Below are 25,877 nucleotides of genomic sequence, written 5' to 3'. Positions count from 1 at the left end.
AAAATGCTATCCTCCTCAAAATGCTGAGGAATCCTAGAGATGGAAAGGCAAGCTAATAATAGCTAAGAAGTAGCAAGGCTGACTCCAGGTCCTGAGTTCTCAACCAATCTTCAAGTTGCATTATATAGGTATTGTATGCATATATAAACATGTATATGAAAAAGATGGAACAGCACAGTGATTTTTCAGACACCCTTCATCCAGCTGCCTCAAACGTGAACAGATTGTATAACCATTGCACAATTTAGATAACTAAGAAATTAACACTTTACAATTCTACTAACTATAGATTTTATTTTAATTTCATCTATTTTTCTAATGGTCTTTTTATATTCCAGGACCAAATCCAGTGCTTTACACCTTGTTTTGTTGTCATAGCTTCTTATTATCCACCAATCTGTAGAGCTTTCTCAGTCTTCCCTTGGTCTTCACAATACTTTGAGCATTTCTGGTCATGTATTTTGTTTGATGTCTTTTGATTTGGATTTGTCTGATGGCATTTCAAGCTTAGATTTAGTTTATGCTTTTGTCTTGTTTTGTTTTGGGTAGCGGGAATTTAACTCAAAGGCACTTAACTACTGAACTATCTCCCCAAATCTTTCTTATTTTTTATTTTAGACAGGGTCTCTCGCTAAGTTGCTTGGGGCCTTGCTAAGTTGGTGAGGATGGCTTTGAACTTGTGATCTTCCTGCTTCAGCCTCCCATGTCACTGAGATTACAGGAGGGCATCACTACACCTGGTTAGTTTATGAATTTTTGACAATAACACAGAATTAATATTTCACTTTTAGTATATCATTTTAGAGGGTTATTCATTTTTTATGACTGCTATTATTATGTTATAAGAAATTCCACACCTGGGTACCTGAAATTGTCTAAGAAAAATGATGCAATAAATATCTTTATAAGTAAATAATATCTCTTATGTGTAGGTACATCTGCAAGACAAATTCCAAAATGCAGGATTTCTAAATCAAGGTAGAATTTGTGGATCTCTAAGAGATATTGCAGTCTCTCTACCAACTTTTTAATAAATCATCTTCCCCCATAATTTCAAATATGGCTGTTTTTATCTTACTTTATAGATAATGCTTTGTTCCCATTTTAATTTTTCTTTTTTAAAAACTCTTATTTTCAAATATATTTTTGTATTTAAAATTTGTGTAAAACAAAGTTTATATAAAATTTTTAAAATATTAGGCACACTATAAATAATATGCAAACAATAATTATTTCATTTCAGTATTTATAATTTTATAGCCTTTTATTATTTTATAAATCTGTATCAATTATCAAGGAAACATTGAACATATACCATAATAATGCATCCTTACAAAGGTTTTTTAACAAAGATATGATGTCTCCTGTATTTATATCAAGCATAATGGTCCCTTTGGATTTTTGACTGACACATATTATGTTGACAATAATATTTGCATGAATAAACTTTTGAATTTTATTAAGTGCTTTTTTATGCTCTGAGGTGGATCACACATTTTTTTCTCTTAAATATTTTTAATCTGTATATTGTACTCAGCAGTGTTCTAACTATAAACCTTTCTTGTATTCTGAGAATGTTTTCAGTGTTGTTTATCATGTGTGTTTGTGTTTAGGTATATAAAAGCATGCATTATTTTTGTCTTTATATTTGTATCTATGTACTATTCCTTAATAATTATATTTTGTTATATGATATATTTTATACACAATATGTATATAAAGATACATATACAAAATGTAATTGTATATACTAGTTATTTTCATTAACATATTGTATATAAGTTCCTAATATTTAATCTTTCCTAATGTGTTGTTAAACTTAAAAACTGCATGTCTCTCAATTTTTTTAAAACAATATATTCTACATCAAAAGAATTCAGATGGGGCTGGGGTTGTGGCTCAGTGGTAGAGCGCTCGCCTACTTTACGTGAGACACTGAGTTCAATTTCAGCACCACATAAAAATAAAATAAAGGTGGGCTGAGGATTTGGCTCAAGCGGTAGCGCGCTCACCTGGTATGCGTGTGGCCTGGGTTCGATCCTCAGCACCACATACAAACAAAGATGTTGTGTCCGCCAAAAACTGAAAGAAAAAAAAAATGAATGTTGAAATTCTCTCTCTCTCTCTCTCTCTCTAAAATAAAATAAAATAAAGGTATTTTTTAAACAGAATTTAGATGCATAACTAAATAAATGAGTAATCACAGCCAGTATTAGACTTTAATATCAGCTTATTTTCTTTTTGGCACTAGATCATAGGTGAGCTGCTGTTTCTGAACAAATAATGGTCCAAATGTAATAAGATTTAACGAAATGTAAAGAATTGCTTAAGTCACTCTTAACCAGATAGCCATCATTAAATAATTCATCATTATCAAATATTTTTGAGCATCAGGGTCTTACAGAGGTTAAACTCAAATCTTTCTACAGAGTTTTTATATTCAAGCTTTTTACCTAGAGGAGTTGGAGAAGGTTAGGTAGACTAAAACTGATCTCAATAGCTACAAATAGATTTTTTACACCTTCTCAATGGAATAAGATGGTGCATGTAGAAGTAAAATTGAATAAATCTCAGTCAAGTTTCACATTATTAAGGAAGAAAAAAAATCCAACTTGTGACACTTTTAAATGATTTTGTTTGACCAGTAATTGAGAGAATTGGTCAAAAGGTAAATAATTGTCTCTTAGAATTTTATCTTGAGGAACTTGCCCTTAATGTGAACTGTTTGGGAAGATTAAGATTTAACGAAAAACCTGCTAAGGCAAAATTCTCTCTCAACACCCCTATTCTCTGAAAATCCCACACACTGCAAAGATTAAGAGGGTAACAGTTTTCATTAGATGTGTTCTCAACCTTTTAGATCAACTATAATAGTCTAAGAGAGAAGATGCACAGAACTATTTCCTTAGAGAACAGATTAGAATTATTACAGATGCCCTCTAAATACTTTTAGAAAAGGGGATTGGGAAAAGCCTAAATAAAGGTAACATATTAATTAGAAAATTACATATTGCGTTTTCATTTTCCAAAAGCCTTTTGTGGTTTGAGATTCATTTCAAAGAAAGTATCTATAAATACATATGCCCAGGAGTATCATTTCAAAGGAGAAAGATATTGGTTACTTTTATTATTTCTATGTCTGTAAGAAGCTTGTCTTAGAATTTTCAAAATTATAACTGTAAACCTCTTCCAGTGAGTTTCTGTTTTGTATTTAATGCTACTGTTTTATTGCAAAAACAAGAAAAAATCTTGTCAAACTACACTGCCTCCTAATTATCTTTGGAAAAAAAAACAGGTGAATGATTACAAGCAGAAACAAAAAAAGATTATAAGCAGCATTTTTGGCTTGGTATTGCATTTTTATCATATTTTGATACATCTCCCAAAGGTTTTAATTAAACTCAATCATAATCAATTTTGGGGAGTTTATTATTCCCATTTTTAAAATCTCCTTCAAATCTGGAGGTTGCCTGAGCAAAAAGACCAATTATTAAGCGATTGTGACTAATATATGTATTCCCTTGAGATATTGTATGCTGAGATCTAAAAAAAAGAAATCAGACTCAGATAGTTTATCTTGATAGCTCCAAACTTCTAGTACAATATAGTTGCAACCACAGAGATGACTTTTCATGGGAAACCCAAACTCACTCTTCATTTTACTCAAAAGCAGTTTTAGCCTGAATGGTTCAGATAATAGCTGCAGCATTTTAACTCCATATTGCCTCTCTACCCACTGATACTTTAATTTAGAAAATGCCTTCTCTATATTCCATGCCTGAATTTCTCTTCATTGATGGAAAGTTGCACATGAAAAACATTTTGCTCCTGTCTAAACAAAATCATGAATTTGGAATAAATGAACAGTTTAGTTGTTTAGGTTTTAAATATTTGAAAGCTTATAACTACCTCTCAAAGCAGTAAAGCTATTTAAACCTCTAAATATAGTAATGAGCAATAAACACACACAGTTTGATACTTAATAACCCATATGTACTCTCGTTTAAAGTGATTGCATCATAATGAGTTTTGCCTCATAGCAGGGGAAACTTGTCTAAATATATGTCATTGGTATTTCAGATTAAAGTAAGAGTTTTATATGAGAATGCTATTGAAGATTTGAAACGCCACATTTTGTTTTGGAAAATACTGTCATTATTATAGGATCTTTACTTAATCTGAGCTATGGAGAGTAGGTCAAGAGGATATATTGCTTTTGCCTATTATTTGCCTGTTTGGCAATTTGCTCAGAGCCCAGCAGCCTGAGAGCCTGAGCTCATTCTGAAGAACCTAGCAAAGGTTGCAGACTCTCAATCTATGTGAGTGCAGAAGAGTACAGGTTCCAGCAGACAATTCTTGTGTCCTGATCTTATAAATTTTACACACTCATAGAAATAAGCTCTTTCTCAGGCCAAGATGTGTACTTTTGGAGGGGCAAGTATTCACTTTGTTCAAAGTGTACCTAATAAACAGCTCCATGGGAAAGAGGAGGTCATCCTTTGACCACATGGATGAACTCACAGGGTGAAGAATATCAACAGTATCAACCCTATCCACTTTGAAGGAAATTCAGCTTTTCCTCTCTGAGGAATATAAAAAGGGCAGCCTCTGCTTACAGCAAGTGATCACTCATGCCTTCCTCTCCTCTCTTTACTTAAACCTCTTTGGACAGAGATACCCTATAATATGTCTAGCAGTGTGAGCTGGAGAGCCAGCTTCCTTTACTCCACTCCCCGTAAAAAAGAACAAGATATTTTAATGCTGTATATGTGGCAATGGGTTTAATGTGATTAAATGACAAACTATTCCAGCCAAGGAAGATATTTGATGCTTGTTACAAACCTTGTGGTTCTCATCCCATGTCCTTCTGCAAATCCAGAGTGCTAAGAAGATACTTACATGTATTTTGTATATGTTCCTTATACGTGATTCACCCCATTTATTTATGCAAGTTATTTTTGCTTATAAATCCTCATATACTTTAAATCTCTTTCTTTGTGACTAATGTGAATTTTAATCTTGCCTTCCTATCTTATTTAATTAGGAATGCCATGAAAATAATTTTTCATTTTAAAAAAAAACTTCTCATTCATATATATCTCAGATAAAATAACTTTTTTTAAATGGCAAAGCTATTCAGTTTTGTTAAAGTAAAAGTGCAAACATTTTCCCAGGGCTCTCTCAGTAAGTTTCAACTTACTTTCTGTTTTTGTTTAATCCTAGTTAGAAATTCTTTCCTTCCTTCATATTTTTTCATGATTTATTGTAATTACTGCTTCCTGGTCCCACATGCCTTCTTCATATTTCTTTCCAAAAGTAAAGATTAAAAAAATTCTCTTATGGTTCAAAATTTCAAAACATATCCAAAAGGTACAAAATGAAGAGCAATGCTGAGTTTCAAGCAGCTTTCATGTGTCAAGAAAAGAATACCTGCCGGTGTTTCATTCCACAGAGAGGCAGAGGTATACGTGAACCTCCTCCAAAGTACCAACTCTATATAATAAATTTTCAGAAATTCTCTTGCCCCACCCATACACCAACTGACAGCTAAAACCCACACTATCAGGGTTGTATTAGTTAACTTTATGTATCAGCTTGAATGGTTCAGGGATTCCTTGTTATCAGGTAAAACATTTTTATGGGTGTCTATGGGGGTGTTTCCCAAAGAGACTTGGAATAAGTGGATTAAGCAAAATAGATTGATTTCCTAAGGTGGGTGGGCATCATCCAATCTATTGAAGGTATGAATAGAACAAAAGGCAGAGGAACGAAGGATTCACTCCTTTCTCTTCTTGCCTTCCTGTCTGAGCTAGGAAGTCTGTGGGACTTATTCCCATTGGCTCCCTTGATTCTCAGGCTTTGGAACTCATTCTAAAATGACACCAGTGACTTCTAAGGAACACTAGACTGCAACAGCAGATCATAGAACACCTCAGCCCTCATAATCATGTAAGCTGATTACTCAAAATAAATCTAAATGTGTGTGTACATATATAAGTACACATGTACTTTTGGTCTTATTTCTCAGGAAAAATCTGGCTAATACACAAGCAAATTTTCAGCATCACCTCATAGCTGTGTTGGAAGTCCCTCTCTATCTGGAAGTGCTGCATTGATCTGGCAGTTGACATGTTTTCCTTAGCTGTTGCAAGAGGCAGAGCTTCCACCTTTAGCTCTGAGGAGGTGAAGGAGGTCCAGTCCTTTGACATCTCTGATGGCACTGCATTCTCACTGCTGGGCACTCTGGCTTATACTCAAGTACTGCTTCACTCGAAAATATCATAGCAGAATGAGGATGTGGCTCAAGCGGTAATGCGCTTGTCTGCCATGCGCAAGGCGCTGGCTTCTATCCTCAGCACCACATAAAAATAAAATAAAGATGTTGTATCCACCGAAAACTGAAAAATAAATATTAAAAAATTCTCTCTCTCTCTCTTCTCTCTCTCTCTAAAATAAAAAGTCATAGCATAATAAGACAAAATGTTTGCTTTCTCTTCAACATCAACATGAATTTGATCTGCTAGAATATATTTTAAAATGCTAACATACTGATGTATAACAGTAATATAGATGCAGGTTCTCTTGGAACTCTATTTCAATTGCACTTAATTTTTCTCTTTTCAGAAATCTCTTGTGATGATGCTTCAGATTGCTAGCAGAGGACTCCCAGGAGCTATCATTTACTGAAGTAAAGGAGGCTGACCTTTGACAACAACTCACGGCTAGCACTTTAAATAGTAATCATCTATTTATTTTCATTCCTCCTATAAACATGTATGAAGTGCCTATCATGCAGTAAGCATTGGAGTTACAAAGGTTAACAAGACACTCCTACCTTGTCCTTGAGCAGCTTACAGCCTAGTGCAGGAGACAGGAATGTAAAGAATTCCATTATGACTTAAGCAATAAGAAATTGCTCTTTGAGCCTATTAATAAGGCAAAGAAATCAATTTGGTATAAAATTTTTAAAAAAAAGACTTCTCAAAACCGAATTTTAAAATGGATAATTAGAGGTTTGTGAACTAAAGAAAGGAAGGGATGTCACAGCTGGTGCCTAGGCCTGACCTATGGAAAGGTCTATGACAGCTTTTCTCAACCTTAGCACTATTGGCATTGGGGCTGGAAAACTCCATTTTGGTGAGCTGTCTTGTTCACTGCAGAATGTTTAGCAGAATCCCTGACCTCAACTCACTACATGCACGCTCACACATACACACATGCACACCCCTCAATTATGAAAAACAAAGATGTCTCCAGATATTGCTGTATATACCCTGAGATAGATGGCAAAACAAAATTGCCCCATTTGAAAATTGAGAGCAACTCATGTAGAAGCTGCTGATTTAAGTATCAAATATGGGCAGGGGGGTGCTGGGGATGTGGCTCAAGTGGTAGCGCGCTTGCCTGGCATGCGTGCGGCCCGGGTTCGATTCTCAGCACCACGTACAAACAAAGATGTTGTGTCTGCTGATAACTAAAAAAATAAATATTAACATTCTCTCTCTCTCTCTCTCTCTCTCTCTCTCTCTCTCTCCTCTCTCACTCTCTCTTAAAAAAAAAAACAAATATGGGCAGGGACTGGCTGATAGTGAATGAAAGGGAGATTGTGGCTAGATTATGAAGAACCTTAGTAATCATAAATTTTATTGAATGATTTAAGATATTTTACAGGGAGTTCTAGGTATTCATTTATATTAATCTACAATGTTTCTCCAAATAAACTCCTGCTTATTAAGAACATTTCAAGTAATCTAACACTAAAAATATCAAATATTAATTAATTCTAAGTATGCCCCAGGAAGGTTGCTTTGGGCTTCCAGAATATGTCAGGCTGCACAATTCCTCTCCAAATCTTTCACAATCCCATTTGTAGGAATTTCTTGGGTGTCACCACTGATATCATTCTATTCTGTTACCTATAGCAAAAAAAGAGCACAAAATTGAGTAAGGCAAGCATGGTGTTTAATATTTGTCAAATGGATGATTGAATGCACAGGTCAATTGAATAAGTAAGTAGATGAAATGAGAAGGGAGAGAGTCAATTAAGTAAAAGAGACAAAGGAGACAAAACGAACCGTGAGGACAAAGGGTGAAATCTCCTGTCAATTAAGAAAAAAAAAGAAATTTTCTTGTATAGTTAGCAAATTGTCTCTGAAGAACACTAAGTAATGTATCTTTTTATAGCTTTTTTTTTAGTTGTAGATGAACATACAGTATCTTTATTTATTTATATGTGGTGCTGAGGATCAAACCCAGTGCTTCACACATGTGAGGCAAGCGCTTTACCACTGAGCCACAGCCACAGCCTTAAGCAATGCATCTTTGTTGGAAAAGATAACTATGTTCCTAAGGGGACTACTGAAGGAATTAATAAATGCTAGAATGCAAACTGATATAGGATGAAAAGAATTCTCACTGATTGGCAGAAGAATAATAGTAATGCTCAATTGAGAAACACTAGCCATGATTTTCAGGCAAAGGGGAAGACTTGTTTCTGGATTATAAATACTTGATATTATATAGTCAGCCAAATACCAAGTTCTTTTGAGTCTGGCCTTTATTCAAGCCAGAGCTTTGAGGCTCTGACACTGTAAAGCAACTGTCTGGTAAGGATCAAAGGATAGAAACTGTAGTGCAAACAAGTCTCCTGCATTTTAAAGCTGGGGTGCTGTGCAGAGCATTAGGGTGAAAGAGAAAGGCACTGGTACTGTGTGCTATGGAGACATGGCTCAAGGAAGACTTTCTTTTTGAAGGTGGAGGTTGGAACATTTGATGTTGAATGTCTCCACTTACCTCAGGAAATTCTACAAGAAGTAAATAGCAAGAAAGGAGACATCTCTCTGACAATTTCCTCAAAATTGATGTGATCAAAACATTATATATGCAAGTGTGGAAATGTCACAGTGAAACCCACTAATTAGTACAATTAATGTGCTGATAATTATAAGAAGACAAAGAAAATCAAAATGTAAATAATGTATTTGGGTGTACATAAAATAATGAGAAGTAGGAAGAAAGAAAAAGCTTTCTGGTGGCCTTAAGTACCACAGACTATCACCTAGAAAGAGGCCCTTTTAAATTCCTTGACCATGGTTAAGGTATACTATCATTGCATTTTCTACAGGACAGGAAAATAAGAAAATTACAGTTACGAATTATATATAGTGTGATGTGCTTTATCATATGCAATTTTACACTAGATTTGTTGCTGTGTTTCTTGATTAATCTCTCTATGTATTGAAATATTTCATTCTTACTTGATGTATCAAATTATAATTGGTTGAATATTATGTTCATGAGCCTGTAATAAAGCATTTGTGAATCAATTTTTTTGCAGAAACATAATTCCAAGTTTTACAGTATTATTTTAATGAAGTATTTTGAAATTTCATTCATTTCAACATAAAATATCTGAGCCAGAATCAAAAGCTATAGTAAGAACAACACACTCAGCCAACTATTTTTATCACTTTTAGATTAATAAAGGCTGTCCTCTTAAAGCCTAAAGAAAGCATCTGATCCATCTTTCCATAGTTGATGTCCTACTTTTTATCAGAGATTCTTAGGCCCTTAGATGTTAAAGTTTGAAAGATTTTTAAATCACATTTGCATGAAAATATGTCGAAAGTAGACTTATCAAATAATTTATATTGTTTTTATGTTTTTAGATAATCAAAGTAATACCTAGCCATCAGAGAAAACTTGACAGTACAAAAGCTATAAAATGTTGAGTAAAACAGCTTGAAACGTCACCCCAATTCCACTAAACTTAACATTTTGACACAAAAAAAGAGTCACCTCTGATCCCACTGTGAACATTTCAATGCAATTTCTTTCAGTCTTGTTCTGGAGCATTTTTTCCTTTGCATTGTTGAAATATTATCCTATTTTACCATATTTTGGGTTTTGATACTGTACAATAATAATTTCTACAAGTGTTTTAAAGCACCTCTAAAAAATCTTTGCTAGACATCACTTCTTAAATGATAGAACAAGGTCAAAAACAAATTGCAAAATTGTAGTAGTAATAAAATACGAAGCACTTATAAAAATAATTGACTTGGGTCTAAAGGTATCAATATGAACATTTATGTTAGGCTACTAATCAATAAATAAGCCACAGCATTTATAGGACAATCTCATTGTAATTAGAGAATATACTATGTGCAAATATACACAAAGCTAATGTAAATATCCAGATAAAGGAAAGGCACCTCAAAATGTCAGGAGTACTTGATCCATGAAGAGAAGCTTTCATAAATGAAAATGTATCAATAAATTACTTAATTGGTATTTTAATTTAAAAAGTTAATATAGCAAAAACTTCAGGCAACACAGAAAGCTATAAAAAGTAAATAAAAACAATGTATTCCTACAACTCACAAAGAATCACTGTTAATATTTAAAATGTATAACTTTCCAAGAAAGAATAAGGTTTTGCATATACACTGCACATTTATTTCTTATAAAGATTATATCACACGTAACTATACCTGCTTATCACCCTATGTTTATCACTTCTATATTGTATATCTCTCCATAATCAATTTTATACCTGAATTGTAAGCAATTTAAATTTTCTTCTTGCTGTTTTTTTTTTCTTTTATCGCCTCCTAAACAATGATGGAGCACCATATACTTAGTCCATTAACTTTACATATTTGTACAACCATTTCTTCTACAATAGTGATCTGTCTGCTTCAGGAAACTTGCTAATACTTAACCCAAAGCAGGACAATTTCTTTTTACTCTTTATGTTCTGGAAATCAAGCTGAACTTGATTTCTTTTATCTGTAAAAGACACTTAGTTTTCTTTAACTAGATGTTAATTTCCAAAGACTCCATTTTTTATACTTCTATTTATTTATTTTATATATATATTTTTTTATGTTGTCCTGAGGAGTGAACCCAGTGCCTCACACGTGCTAGGTGAGTGACCTACCACTGAGCCACAACCGCAACCCCAAGGGCTCCATTTTTAAGACACTAAGTTTCATATTTAGACTAGGCTATTAGAATTTCCTTTTCCAATTACTATAATATTAAAATTACAGGACAATATTTTGCTTCAAAATTCAATTCCTTGCTAGTGGTAGGTAATTGGTGGTCTAGCAATCATTTTATGTATAATAAATAATAATATATAAAAAGATAATTTATTTGAATAAGAAATATAGATGGAAATTAAGAAACATAGGCCTAAATGCACATCCATTTCCATACTACATTATGAGCTTTGCACATTGAGCAGAGCACTGGTTTGTAAACTCTAGGGTCCTTTTTTTACTCTGACATTCTACTACTCTATGATCAATATGCTTGTCTTTCAATGTTTTTAAAACACACATCCTGGGATATGCTTGTCTAGTTATGTTACAAATGGCCAGAGCTTGATGTATTTATCTGTATGCAAGTATTAATGCTTCATTTATCAGAAATGAAAGGAAACAAAATTCATCAACTAAATCATTAAGCACATTTCCAGATCACTGCTCTTAACCTCTTTAGGCACAAATACATTTTTGAGGTTTATTATAAATTTTTTGTTGAAATTTTTCATTGTGTATTGCCATATATTGATAAAATAAATTGATCACATTAGGAATGACAATTATTGAATGGTGCAAAATATGGCAGCTTCAGAACTCTTGAGATATGTGGAACTATTTGAGTCTATAATACAGGACCCCAACTTAATACGATAAAGTTTACTAGCTAAATAAAATGCACACCAAATCAAATCTATTTAGAACTTGTCTGATTTTCAAAGAAATATTTTGTCTAGTTCCTCTGTTGATTTCTGTCACTTTTCCTTGTAGTCACTGTGTGTTGCTAATAAATCTGTTACCTTAGTTTGTATTAAATAACTAGGATGATGATATTAAGCTTTTCTAAAACATCTGAGCTTATTAACATTCATTTACTGCTCAGATGCTTATTTCATTTATCCCTTACTTTATTCTAGATCCTAACTATTGATATCATTGGCCAAAAGTAGTGGGATTTTCAGAGTGTTCTCTAATTTCCACTGAAAATTACATATCACAATATCTTTAATATTCACTATTATTAATAATTTTATGACATTCTGAAAGCAAAACTGTGTTGTGAACACAGTTACAAGAAATTCTGTGACATACTGTGCATGAATGTAGGGGAGAAGAGGGAGAATTTCTGTCCTATTCCATCTTATCAACACAAAACATACTCCATTGTTTCTCCTCTTCTTACACATCAAGCCTTTTCTTTTTTCTGATCATTCTTTTGCATATACAGTTATTTCCCCCATGTTAGTAATATTTTTTTTCTTAGCCCAAGTACCACCAGCAGCACAATTCCCTTACATCTCACTTTTGAGCAAAACATCTTTAAAAATTTCTATAGTCAATGTGTCCAATTACTTTCATTTCATTCTCCAATTCTTCAGCCTGAATATTTACTCTCTAGCTCTCCACCAAAAGTGCTCCTTAGAAAGTTATCTGGTGATCTCCATATTTCCAACTCCAAGAATCCATCTTTATTCTCATCTTACTCCAACCAGCATCAGCATTTAACAAATTAGGTCTCTTCTTCCTTGTTTATCCACTTTCTTACCTTGGAGTCAGTAATTCCCTTATTGATCCTTGCCAGTTTCCTTTGCTTTTTCTATTCTTTCCCTTAGTTTTGGAGTACTGCAGGCCCCAGATTTTGGTCTTCTCTCCCCCTTCTGTATTTGTTCAACTAGAGATGTTATTTATTCTCCTGGTCTCATGCACTTTCAATGAGAATGACTTCCACATAGGTATCTCAAGTATAATCTATGTCTAAGTTCCAGCATCATGGATCACCATCCTCTTGGAAGTCTGATATCTGAAATATAATATATCCAAAACTGAAATTCTGCTAGTCCTCCCGAAACCTGCCTGTTTCTCTAGCACTCTCAATTTCAATTTATGGCAATGACAGCCACCAAGAAACATAGGGCAGAAGTCTTAGAGACATACTTGGCTCCTATTTTACTCCCATATTCCATAGCTAATATTTCAGGGAAATATCAATTTTGTTGTTATTATTCCATGTTAAAAATATAGCCAGAAAACAAGTAAGCAATGGGAAAAAAAAATGGGATGAGGAAGTGGCTCAGTGGTAGAGTGGCTAGTATATGCCCTGGGTTCAATTCCCAGCATAAAAAAATAAAATTGACGAAGACCAAAACTAACTTTAAAAAGAATGAAAAAGGTATTAAAGCTTTAAGAATACTAGACAATAAAAAAGGAGAAAACCCACATTGTCAATATTAGGAATGAGTTGCTAAATACGGTGTAGACATTAAAAAATGATCAGGAAAATATTATACATAATTCTGTCAAAATACAAGTAAAAAAAACAAAATGACAAATTACTTGAAAAGCACATATTGCCAAAACTGACTAGAAATTAAAAACCTTTCCGTAAGGAACTCTTCAGAATGTTTTAGGTATAGTTTTATTTGCCAGTGAATCCTTGCAAAACACTATTTTTTGGGGGGTGGAGGGGAAGGACTGGGAATTGAACACAAGGGGCATCTACCAAAGAGCTACATCCCCAACCTTTTCATTTATTCTGAGATACAGTCTCTCCAGGTTACCCAGACTGATCTTGAACTTGAGATCCTCCTGCCTCAGCCTCCCAAAATGCTGGAATTACAGGCACCCAACCCTGTGCCCCCACCAAAACACCAATTTCTTACATACTCTTAAAATCCTTTTTCTTTTCTTTCTTCTTTTTTCTCCCCCCCCCCACAAGCTAACATGTCTTGAAGCCCAAATCTCACAAAGACATTGTCAAAAAGTAAATATGTAAACCTCTCATAAACATAATTTCAAAAATTAAATACTACATTTTGGCAATGTTTTCTTTCAATCTTGTGTGAATGTCTGGTTAATGCTATTAATCAAGAAAAATAAAGTTATAACAATTGGAAAGAAAGACATAAATGTACTATTATTCACAGACAACATGACTGTGTCTATGAAGGAACTTGTAGAAATCCATACTATTTACAAAGACACTTTATAAAAAGGTTGATATACAAAGTGTTCTTACATACCAACAAAAAACATAAGACAATATTTTATAAAGATCCTTTTGGAAGTCTGATGTCTGAAATATAATATAGCCATAATTTAATAGTCTTAAATAAAACATAGTTTAATAGTCTTAAAAAATCTATAGTTTGGAACAATTTAATAAAAAATATGCAAGCTTTATACAATAAAAAAACGCAAAATTTTGAAAGAAATTGAAGATGGCCTAAATAAATGCAGCCATATATCATGCTCATGAATTGAATCACTCAATATTGTTAAGATACCAATTTTCTCCAAGTCAGTCTTCAGGTTTAATGCAATTTCAATCAAAATGCAAACAGTTTTTCCATGGAAATTCACAGGCTAATTATAAAATTTACATAAAAATGCAAAGGGCAAAGTATACCCTGGGAGGTTAGGAAGAAGAAAAAAGCTGAATGATTTGAACTGCCAGAAGAATATTCAGTGTAATTACAAAACAACTGTAATTTAGTGAGATATTTGTGTTTGTATAAACAAATGGACTAATAGAAGAGAATACAGAGTCTAGAAACAGAACCAAACACAGGACATGTGGCTGATGACAAAGGAGACAAAACACTGCTGTTTGAAAACTGTTCTCTGTAAAAGGTGGTGGATGTGGGGGAGAGAAGAACTATCACTAGACCCCACACCATCTTACCAACATGAGAACATATTCCAGCAAGTTTCCCCTTCTTCTCCATTAGTGACCATCCAGGAAAATCACGAATCTTGACCTTTATTTCAATCCATAAACAAGAATTCAATTCAGTTCTGAATGGAGTTTTGACCATAGATGCCAGTTAAAACATTATATATGTAGATATATATTTACCTTGAGGTAGATAACTATTTCCTAAAACAGTGCATAAAAACTTCTTGAAAATTAAAAAAAAAAAAAAAAAACTTAAAATCACAACAGTAAAGGAGTAAAACACAAGTCAAAGAGCAGGAGATGCTTTCAGTAAGTAGATATAACAAAGGACCCTTTATTAGCTTTCTCTTGCCATCACAGCAATTTGCCAAATACCTCACACCACTCTCCCCTCTCTTCTGCATTCCTTTTCCATTTTGAAGGATTCTTAATTGAGTATACCTCAATAACCCAGAATAATTTCTCCTACTCAAGGACCTTAACCTTAATCACATCTACAATGTCTCTTTTGAAGTAACATAGTCACAGCTACTAGAGATTTGGATGTAGGCAGTTTTATCAGCCTACAGATTACTATCTAGAGTATAAGCATAACTTTTATAAATCAATATGGAACATCTTTTTCCATAGCATTTTCATCTTCTAATATACTATATAACTTAATCATTAAGTCTTTTACTCTACTCATTATAAAGTACCCTTTCCATGAAAACAAGGATCTTGTACTTGACAAAGCTGTGCCTCACATGTGTTGAATTAAAAAAAATTGAATAAATTAAACAAACAGCTCAGTCTGAGATGTGTTTCTGTTAATGCTTCATTAAGATCTCAGAGATAAATGATAGGGGTTACTTCAAAAATTCTCCATATCTAGCTGTTTTTCAAAGGAAAATAGATAGGAATTCCTGAATAGTTCTTATCACTAACAACCTACTTGGTCAAAGATTATGCTTGTACAAAAAAAAATAAGTGGCTTTTGTCTTATTGTATACAAGAGTTAACATAGAAGGCCTGATTGCTTTCTTTAGAAAGATATTTTTAATAGGGTTAGGTCTTGGCTGATCTGGTAACTTGATTTTCATGAGTATTCTCATATATTATGATTTGGATATGAGGTGTCCCCCAAAAGCTTATGTGTAAGACAATGCAAGAAGGATTATAGGAGAATGATTGGGTTATGAGAGTCTTAACCAATCAGTGAATTAATCCCCTGATGGTTCTAATAGAGTGGTAACTGAAGAAAGGTAGAGTGTGGCTGGAGGAGGTGGATCCCCATGGGTGTGCCTTTTGGGTATATATTTTGTGTGAACTCTCTCTATCTCTCTCCCTAACAGCCCCCAGCCCCACTTTCTGATAATCATGTGGGCAGCTTCCCTCAACCATGCTCTTCTACTTCGATATTCTGCCTCACCTCAGGCCCCAAGGAATGAAGCCGGCTATCTATGGACTGAAACTGTGAGCTGCCAAATAAACTCTTTCTCCTCTATAATTGTTCTGGTCAGGTCTTTTAGTCACAAAAGTGAAAAGGTTGACTAAAACATCAGGGTACCCTAACTAGTAAATGTGTTTTAGATGTCTAGACTGTGTAATGCATGTTATTCACATAAAATTTTACTTTCCTTCTAGGAGTCTGGAATTTTGGTACATGCCAGGCTGGGGATGCCTATTTGACTATCCACCCATAAAAATCCTGGGACCTTCCCAGCACCTCTGGAGGCTGAGAAACAAGAATTGCAAGTTCAAAGCTAGCTCAGCAACTTAGCAAGGCCCTATATAATTTAGCAAGACCCTGTCACAAAATAAAACAAATAAAAAGGGTTGAGGATGTAGATCCTTGATAAAGTGCCCCTGAAAGAGAGAGAGGGGAAGAAAGGAAGGAGGGTGGGAGAGAGGGAAGGAAGGAAGGAGGGAGGAAGGGAGGGAGGGAAGAAGAGTTGCAGAAAGGAAGGGAGGGTGGTAGGAAGGAAGGAGAGAGGAAAAAAAGTTGTGAAACCTGAGTTCTTAATGAACTTCCATGATAGACAACATTGCACATGTATTGTCATAATCTGATTCTGGAGGAGTTAAGCTTGTCTTGCGTGACTTCATGGAAAAGGATGGATGCTTGCATTTGGGTTCATCTGGACTTTCTCCTGTGTGTCCTTTCCATTTGCAGAATTTGCTTTGTCTCATTTTTCTGTACTAAGTCTTAGCCATTGAGTACATATGATGATTGAGTCCTATGTGTCCTTCTAGCAGAACACCAAACCTGGGGCTGGTCTTTGGGACCCCAACACACTCATCATAAACAAATGTAGCAGTAGAATATTTATGACAAATTTTCTAATTTTGCATAGTGTTCAGAAAATAAAATGTCTTAGTTGGAATGGAGTAGGGATCCTGTGATACCTGGACTTACTCCTTAGAGAGACACAATAGCAATAAGGACAGGTCTTGAGTGTTGAGAATGAATAGAATGTAAACTCAATTTTAATGCCTAAATGTTCTAATTATTTCAAAAATGAACTTTATAGAAAGAGATAGATAACATCTGAGCTGCTTCTGATCATCAGTACTAGGGCCCACAGAGACCAGGAATATACTGTAAGTGACGTGGATCTGTTACACCCTGAGAGTACAACTTACCCTGGAGTACACCTTACCAGACTACAAGAGATGACAGCTATCCAGCAGTGGCTGACTGTGACCATGCAGGAATGGGAGGCTGGTGGTGCCAGGACATTTTAATTTTTTAGGAGAAGTCATAAAAGCAAATTCTTAGGTAAAGTCTACCAATGTTTAAATCTTGGCAACAAACTAAAACAATTTAAAAGTATTAAATAATGAAAAACCAACCTCTAAGGAAGATCCACCCGTCTGAATCTCTTCCCTGAGATATGAAAATTCACAAATCTACATATTTAATCCATTTCATAATGCTTCAACAAAAGTAGAAAAATATAAACCGGGCTGGGGATGTGGCTCAAGCGGTAGTGCGCTTGCCTGGCATGCGTGCGGCCCGGGTTTGATCCTCAGAACCACGTACAAACAAAGATGTTGTGTCCACCGGTAACTAAAGAATAAATATTAAAAAAAAAAAAAAATTCTCTCTCTCTCTCTCTCTCTCTCTCTCTCTCTCTCTCTCTCTCTCTCTTAAAAAAAAAAAGAAAAAGAAAAATATAAACCAATTTTCCATTGAAAAGTACTGCAAAGATCTGGGATCATTACAGAACATAATCTTAGCAGTGGTTTGCTTTTAGGTAATACAACTAAAATTAAGAGTTCAAGAGTAATTGCAAATTACATTAAAGCTGACAATATCCTTTGAATAAATTAACAGGATCAAAGTATCTGTGATTGGCTTCCTTGGAATGTCAACTTTTCCTTTCACACAGATGCAAATGATAAATTCTACATTTCTTTGATCCAAGAAATAAACATACAAGTAGATAGTCTCTTAGCAGAAAACAAGCAGACATCCTCAGCAGTCTAACCCATCCTCATCCCTAGGCTGAACAGTTCCAACAGTATCTAGCTAAAGATTTAGCCTCACCAGGATTGTGAAAATGCATTCAACCATTGTGGAGTTGTCAAGTGTTTCAACCAGAAACTTCAATCATTTTGTCCTCTCTTACCATGTACCATTTGTCTGAGTTATCAGTTGGCTCTCTGGATCAATCTAAGAAGAGTATGCCTTTATGGAAGTTTAAATCCTCTAAACTGGACTGCTAGTGCAGGCATGATCTCACAATCTTATTCATTTTGAATGTAATGTGATTCTAAATTGATCATTTATTTGCTTGTCCAGAAAAAGCTGAGTAGGAGGTGGAAAAGCAACATAATCAGAAGTATAAATGCCCATGTCATTATCTCAAATACACATTTTGGTGATGACTATTCTGGGAAGTTTATTTTGCTCTCCCTCCTTGTTTTCAAGGTTGTATTTCAATGACAGCCTCCCCTTGCTAAAAACAAACCATTTGTCTTGCAGAAATTAACCAAATGTGGCACAGATATGTGTGAGGCCTTGTTTGCCACAGTATGAAATCTATAAGACTTGGTTTCTTCTCAAGTTCTAGAAGAAAGAAAAAGTGCCCAATTTTGTTATCAAATTAGGTAATATGAATATATACATATGTATTCTACTCAAGAATAGAAGATATTGCTTTATCATAACCATGAGTACAAAACATAATTTTAGTACTCTGTTATTTCATTCTGTAGTTTCCTTTAAACTGCATACTATCTTTTTCATAATTTTGATAAGGCTGAGAATGAATTTTAGGAAAGGAAAAAATGAAGATACATCTGGATCCTTATTTATTGAGAAAAATGGCTCAGCATTACCATTTTTTTCTTCTGAAAAGAATATCAATTTATTCATCCATGAGAGAGAGATGTTGAGCTTAATGAGGTTGTGTGGCCTCAGGAGGCCATACCTCTCCTTCAGGGTACTGAAGTTCCTATCATTCATCACAGAAGTAACTGGAACAGGTACTTGCCTAAGTGTTAGGAGAACCAGGAAAATCTCTGTCTATAGATGGTTCTACCACATATTGCCTCCACTGTTTCTGTCAAAAAAAATTCTATAGTCAATGATTTAAGCCTTTGTGAGTTTCTCTCATTCTGTGTCCATATTTTACAGCCTAAATAAACTGGAAGAGTGACAAATTAAGTTCCTCATACCTTTACATAAACAGTGCCAACAGATTGCCTTTCTCCCTAACAAGAAACCTACAATCACTCTCTATCCTGAAATTAGAGGCCCCTGAAAAGTTGGAGTTGGAGTTGGAATGAAACCAAACTTCACCTATTTCACATATTCATCATCTTGCAACAGAGAAAGTCTTTTCTTAAATATAAATTACTACCTGTCAACTTTTCATTTTGAGTTACTTTATCTTTAATGATAAAGAAATTTTACTACTAAAACAATGCATTTTACCTAAGATGACTATGGTACTACTATTTCATTTTTTGAAGTAATGTATAAAGGTATACATAAAGTAATATACAAATGTAAATGATATACCTTTAAAGTATAGTGGTCTAAGATTTCTTTCAGAATTCTGCAACATGGGCATATCTGAAAAAGAACCAGTCTAATGCTTAAAAGGAAAACATTTATTTTTAACTATGCATTAGAGTAGAAACTAGTGGGAAAATATTGAAATTAAATACAGCAAACTCAAATTCTAGATCTGGCTCAGTTTACAGCTGTAGAGTTTTGTGGACATTCATATTTTCTTCTCTGGAGAGATTCAGCTCTAACTATATTAAATAACTATTCAAAGTCTCTTCCTGGATTATGTGGAAAAATAAGTATCTGTGTAAAACATAGCTAACTTACAATGAGACTGAAAAAGGTACATCCTTGTCTCTGGAGACTCTGGATGTCAGTTTTGGCCTTCAGCCAAGATGAGTACAGTGGGATTTATGATGTGCAGTATAAAATCCAAAACTCCCCCAGGGCCAGTTTGTTTACTGATGGTTTTTACCTGGTGTAACTTGTTGGCCTGGCTTGATTCTATTGCCAGAGGGGCTTAAACAGCCCTGCTGGGAACTTCTGCCCTGATTCCTCACAGGGCATCATAGTTTAATTCAGAAATAATGTGCCCTTAGGCAAATAAGGATCCTGCAAATCTTGCAACTGTTTGTCTGTCAGACCCCCTAATACATGTCTGCACAATTTTTCCTGTTGCACTATTTACACTAAATACAAAGTTTCTGTTGAGTCTGCTATGTCCTTTCAAGCTTCCAACTTGGGAAATCTTGCAATATCTACTTTACAAACTCTATATATCTTTCCAATGTCACATTTGTGACATTTGTGGTCCATTGAAATCTGCTTTGCAATTCCTCTTTCTGAATTTGGGGTAGTTGTATGCAAGGTTCTAAAAATAGATCATATTCTTCCTTCTTTAGTTCACAAATGACTTTCATTTTTCAAAGTCTTTCTCCCAAATTAAAAAATATATATATTTGGTTCTCTCTGTAATCTTTGACACCTAAACATTGCACAAAATCATAATAATATTAATGAATATATTTAGATAGCACACCTAGTATATCAATGGTAGATAAACATCAAATTTCCAAAATTCAATACATATTTAACATTTTACCAGTTAAGTATGTTAAACATGTAGGAAATGACTTTGCTATGGAGTGGAATACAGACATAAAAGTAAGTCTCTTAACAAGTGTAAGAATTTAAGGGTTTAGCAAAAGCAGTAAGCAAAGAATGCATTTGCTGCAGATTAAGAACAAGGAGCCAAGAAATAGTTGAAGAGAAAACAGGCTACACCTGGAGTATCAAAATAAACAAAGATAATCCCTTAAAGATACACTTAAACAGACCAATCAATTCACAGGGTTCATTTGGAATTTCACCTTCTTTCAGCACACCGGGCATAGCATGTCCTCTGGCATATTGGGGTGTGTTGATCTGCTTTGATGAGAAGTGTCTGTTTCATCCAGATTAACCAATCCTACCAGACATTGGAGTGTTTAATGAACAATTATGCCAGTGGCCAAGCAGTTCCCTGGCTATAAATCAAATACAGTGGGAACTTCATTCTTCTAGAAGAAAATTCATGAGAGTCAGCATCTTCTTTTAGGGACGGGAAACAGTGCAGTGATTCTGGAAGATTTAAGGCAACTTTCAATAGTACATGTTGAACTTCAAACTTAACTCTGGGACATCCAGAAAAAAAAAAAAAAATACATGATCACCCACAGAAAGAAAAACACTCTATCTAATCATTTTGGAGAAAGAGGTGTTTCCCCAGTACCTACATTATAGTTCCCATCACTGCCCGTTTTTCCTCTTCTTCAAAACACATCCACAGAGAATCATATAATTCTGTCACTAATGGCAACTCCATTCACTGGTGTCTGGGAATTTGGGGAAGAATCATTTCCTTTGCCACTAGTTTCCAGTTCTCATCACTGCCTCTGTACTATGCAAATCTCCTCACCCTTAACTCAGCCCCTAGCATGCTGCTCAGCTAGTGCTGTGCCACAGGTATTTCAGACTCTCCTGCAAATTTGGACTGCATACCTAATGACCCTTCTACTTAAAAATTCCTCTCACTTCCTCATTTTGGCTATTGTGATTCGCATACATAGAATTGCACATAGAAGTTCTGATATCTATTCAAGATTCTGATTTCAAATCTTTTGCATAAATATCCCAAATTTATACAAATTTGGGTATTTTTATTGCTGGAACAAATGATGGTTCAATTTCTAACTTTTTGAGGAATCTTTAAACTGTTTTCCATAGCATCTGTACCATTTTATATTCCCACCAACTCTATGCAGAGGTTCCAAATTGAATTGTACACTTAAACATTTGTGAAAAGGGTAGATCTTATGTTAAGTGTTCTTAAGACAATAAGTAAAAGAAAATAAACTCTGCTTTCAAATTCTAATGTTGTACCCTCACCCACTTCTGTAACACCATTACCAGCAGGTTACTTGAAAGGGTTTTTCAGGCCACTCTTTGTGCTTTGACATTTCCTGTCACTACACTGCCCCTCCTTTCCTTCATTAAACTCCACCAGGTCTGATGAAAGGTTTTGTAAAGCTTATGCTTAGAAAGCAGTTTTCTGCCAGAATAAGTAGTTTTCTGTCAACTGGTTTTTAGGGCTTATGAAACCAAGTGAAGTAGACTGTGTATTTCAGATCCATGCCTCCCTGCCCTCCTCTTTACTTCTGGATCAATGCAAAACCATTAGATTGCCACTCACTTGCCCCTACCCCTCCTTCACTTTGGTCATCTCCATTTACAGTGGTACTGGCAACCTGCCCAATCTGTTAGCTTCTCTTCTGCCAACCTTCCCACATCCATGAGAGTTGGAACAAGTCATGTAGAAGTCAGGATGGAAGTGGTACGGGTCAGACCACCAGTGAACCAGACCACTCAGGAAGAAAGCTGAAGAGTTTAGAGATGTTGGAAAATTGTCAAGTCATGATCAATGAGCATGTCTAAGGGTATCATTTAGATTGTAAAAATAAAAGTATTTTACTACATGAATTAGAGTTCTGATCTAAGTTGCTTATTGATTTATGACCCTAAAGAACCTCTGAGGAAATATAACATTTAGATATACTCAGATGCTTACAAGTTAAAATAAAGAGAATAACCTAAGATAATAAAACTGAAGTGATGCTGTGTGATTTGAAAATTGTATGTACATGTGTATGATTTGAGGTTCGAAGTAGTCATTGCATCATAAACACATAGCAATACCTCATTTTAATTATTTATTTATTAAATGTTTTTATTTTATTTATTTATTTTTATGTGGTGCTGAGGATCAAACCCAGGGCCTCGCACATGCTAGGCGAGCACTCTACCGCTGAGCCAACCCCAGCCCCACTGCAATACCTCATTTTAAATAAGAAAGAATAGTCTACTTCTTCAGTAGAATGTTTTCTCCAATGAATATGACAAAGGAAATAGTTTTTTACAAGTAAATTATTAGTAAAAGTGTAGGTTAGCTTTATTATTCCCTCTTATTGCAAATTTTCTATTCTAGCATGTAAAAATACTGTGGCAAGTTTGGGGAAAAGGGTCTGAATACATTAATCATTACCAAGAAAAAGCCTCAGTAACTGTTTCAAAGAGAATGTTTGCTCTGTGTGTGAAATTCAAGTCAGAGATGTGACTTCAGTTTGAAAATCATTATAAAGAAAATAAAAAGCTTACTCTTTCAAAGTTTACCACCTTATCAAGAATGAAATAATGCTCTCAGTGCCACAAAAAGAATTGAATTGCAATCACTTCAGTTATTCCTAGAAGAAACTTTTGCAAATGTAAGCGTTTTCTATACTTTTCTGAACAGATACTTGTGGGTATAATGCAAACCTATCTTACTCATCCTAGTTGAACAACTGCAAAACTATTCATTGTAGTGAAATTATTTCTTTTTTGCAAAATATACCTTTGATGCCTCATTCCATGGTACTTAATGAAGTATTTTGGTTAATAATAGACAAAAACTTGGCTTACAGTCTTAAAATCATTCTTCTGACAAGAATTCATTGCACTGGAAATGGGTTTATTTTTATGCATGCATACATTATCCCAAAATGGATATGTAAAACATAGCAATTATTGTAACTGATAAACATGAATTAGAGAGCATTCATCCACTTGTCTTTTTGATTCATGAATACATACCAGGTATCTTCCAGAAAGAATTTCCAAAAAAGATATGACTACTATCATTACTACTAAGTTGCCTGACCCCTAAGAAGCAGACAAAGAAGTCAAACACTCTCACATTTGAAAAGAATTTATATTTACAGGCACAGAATTCTCAATACTAAATAAATTCAAAAACTATTTTAGCTGTGTATGGTTATGCACTCCTGTAATCCCAGTGGCTCAAGAGGCTGAGATAGGAGAATTGAAAGTTCAAAGCCAGCCTCAGCAAAAGCAAGGTGCTAAGCAACTCAGTGAGACCCTGTCTCTAAATAAAATACAAAATAGGGCTGTAGATGTGGCTCAGTGGTTAAGTGCCCCTGAGTTCAATCCCTGATAAACCCCTGTCCCTCCAACACACACACAAAAAAGTGTCTTAAACTTATAAACTTGATCACACCTCTTATTCTCTGCCAGTTTGTAACAAAAATGTATTTGATAAGTAAATGGCTACAAGCTATGCATACATGCCTGCCCCTGTTAACATAGCCAGGTAATACTGAGAACATCAATGCTCACTGGGAAGAAAATATTTTCTCTGGTTGTTCTTAGCCTACTTTATACTAGGTAAATGATTGTACCATGTTGCAAAAGTATTAGTAATACCATGTACCCTACCTTGCCAAATATGTTATTTCCACAAATCCCATCTCTTTATAGCTAAATAAGACAACTCCAACCCTAAATTATCTCAGAAAAGGGATCATCTGAAAGCAAAAGAAAACTAATCTAATATCATAATTATATCCACTGAGCTTCTGGGATCTTTAAAATTCTTGGGGAAAAGTACATTTTATATTGCTTTTATTTCAATTGAATTCTACAGTGCAAATTTTGTTTCCAATAGGAAAAAATGTGGCATGCAAGACAAGATATTAGCCATAATTTAGATCAAATTCTTATAATAATGTTTAACTTTATTCTTTAAAACTTGTGTTTTCCTACTAGCAAAGGAAATATGAAACTCATTCTATGTCGACTGGAACACTTACAAGTAAACCATTTTTGTGTCAAGAAGCAAAACATTTGCTTTAAAATCAAAGGAGCACACTTATTTATAGTTATTTAGAATAGATACTATTGTTATCAGATTAAAAGTGCTCTAAAAGTCTGAAGTTGTGCCCTGACATGATGTCACTTGTCACTTCTCTATAATCAGTAGAACAGGATGAATTAAAGAGTACAAATTCCATTACCAAAAATAATCCCATGAGCAAATGTCAGTGAAGAAGCAGTAGAAAAACATCAGATTTGAAGCAGCAAATCATCTTTCCAGGGCATTTTCCTAGGATCTTAGTAAACCAGATTTCACATTAGAACCATGTTCTACATACCTACTATATTGATGCTCCACAAATACCTTGAGTAACTTTTACATCTTATAACTCAAAATGTGTTCCCTCTACCAGAAGTCTGAGCATCACCTGGGAGCTTGTTAGAAATATAGAACCTCAAGCCTCACTCCAGACATGTGGAATCAAACCTGCATTTCCAATAAGAATCCCAGGTGGTTCAAAAGCGTTACAAACATTGCAAAGCCCTGTTTCAGAGTATAATCAAGAGTGATCAGAAAAATATTTTTCTTAATTCATATCAATGATGTACCAAAATAGTCACCTCAGACAAACCACCTGTTCCAAAAAAAAAAAAAAAAAAGAGGTAACAGCAAAATTCAGAGAGGTACAAAGGTTGCATACTTTTCTTTTGTTTTGTTTTGCTTTGCTTTTTTTAAGGCATAATATGAAGGAATCATTGTCCTTATGTCCTCTCAGTGACATTTCAGAATTTCTGTATAGAAGAAAATATTAAGATGAGGAGACAACTATATTATTCTGATGGAGATACCTGAAATATTCTTCTGTCACATAAATATTAATAAATATTTTTTGCCAATCTAGGAATCTGCCTTTTATTTTTTCCACTGAACTGTGAACAAATAACCCCAAGAGAAGGAGACAAA

Source organism: Callospermophilus lateralis, chromosome 6 (assembly GCF_048772815.1).
Source record: "Callospermophilus lateralis isolate mCalLat2 chromosome 6, mCalLat2.hap1, whole genome shotgun sequence".
NCBI lineage: Eukaryota > Metazoa > Chordata > Mammalia > Rodentia > Sciuridae > Callospermophilus > Callospermophilus lateralis.
This window is presented reverse-complemented; position numbering follows the sequence as displayed.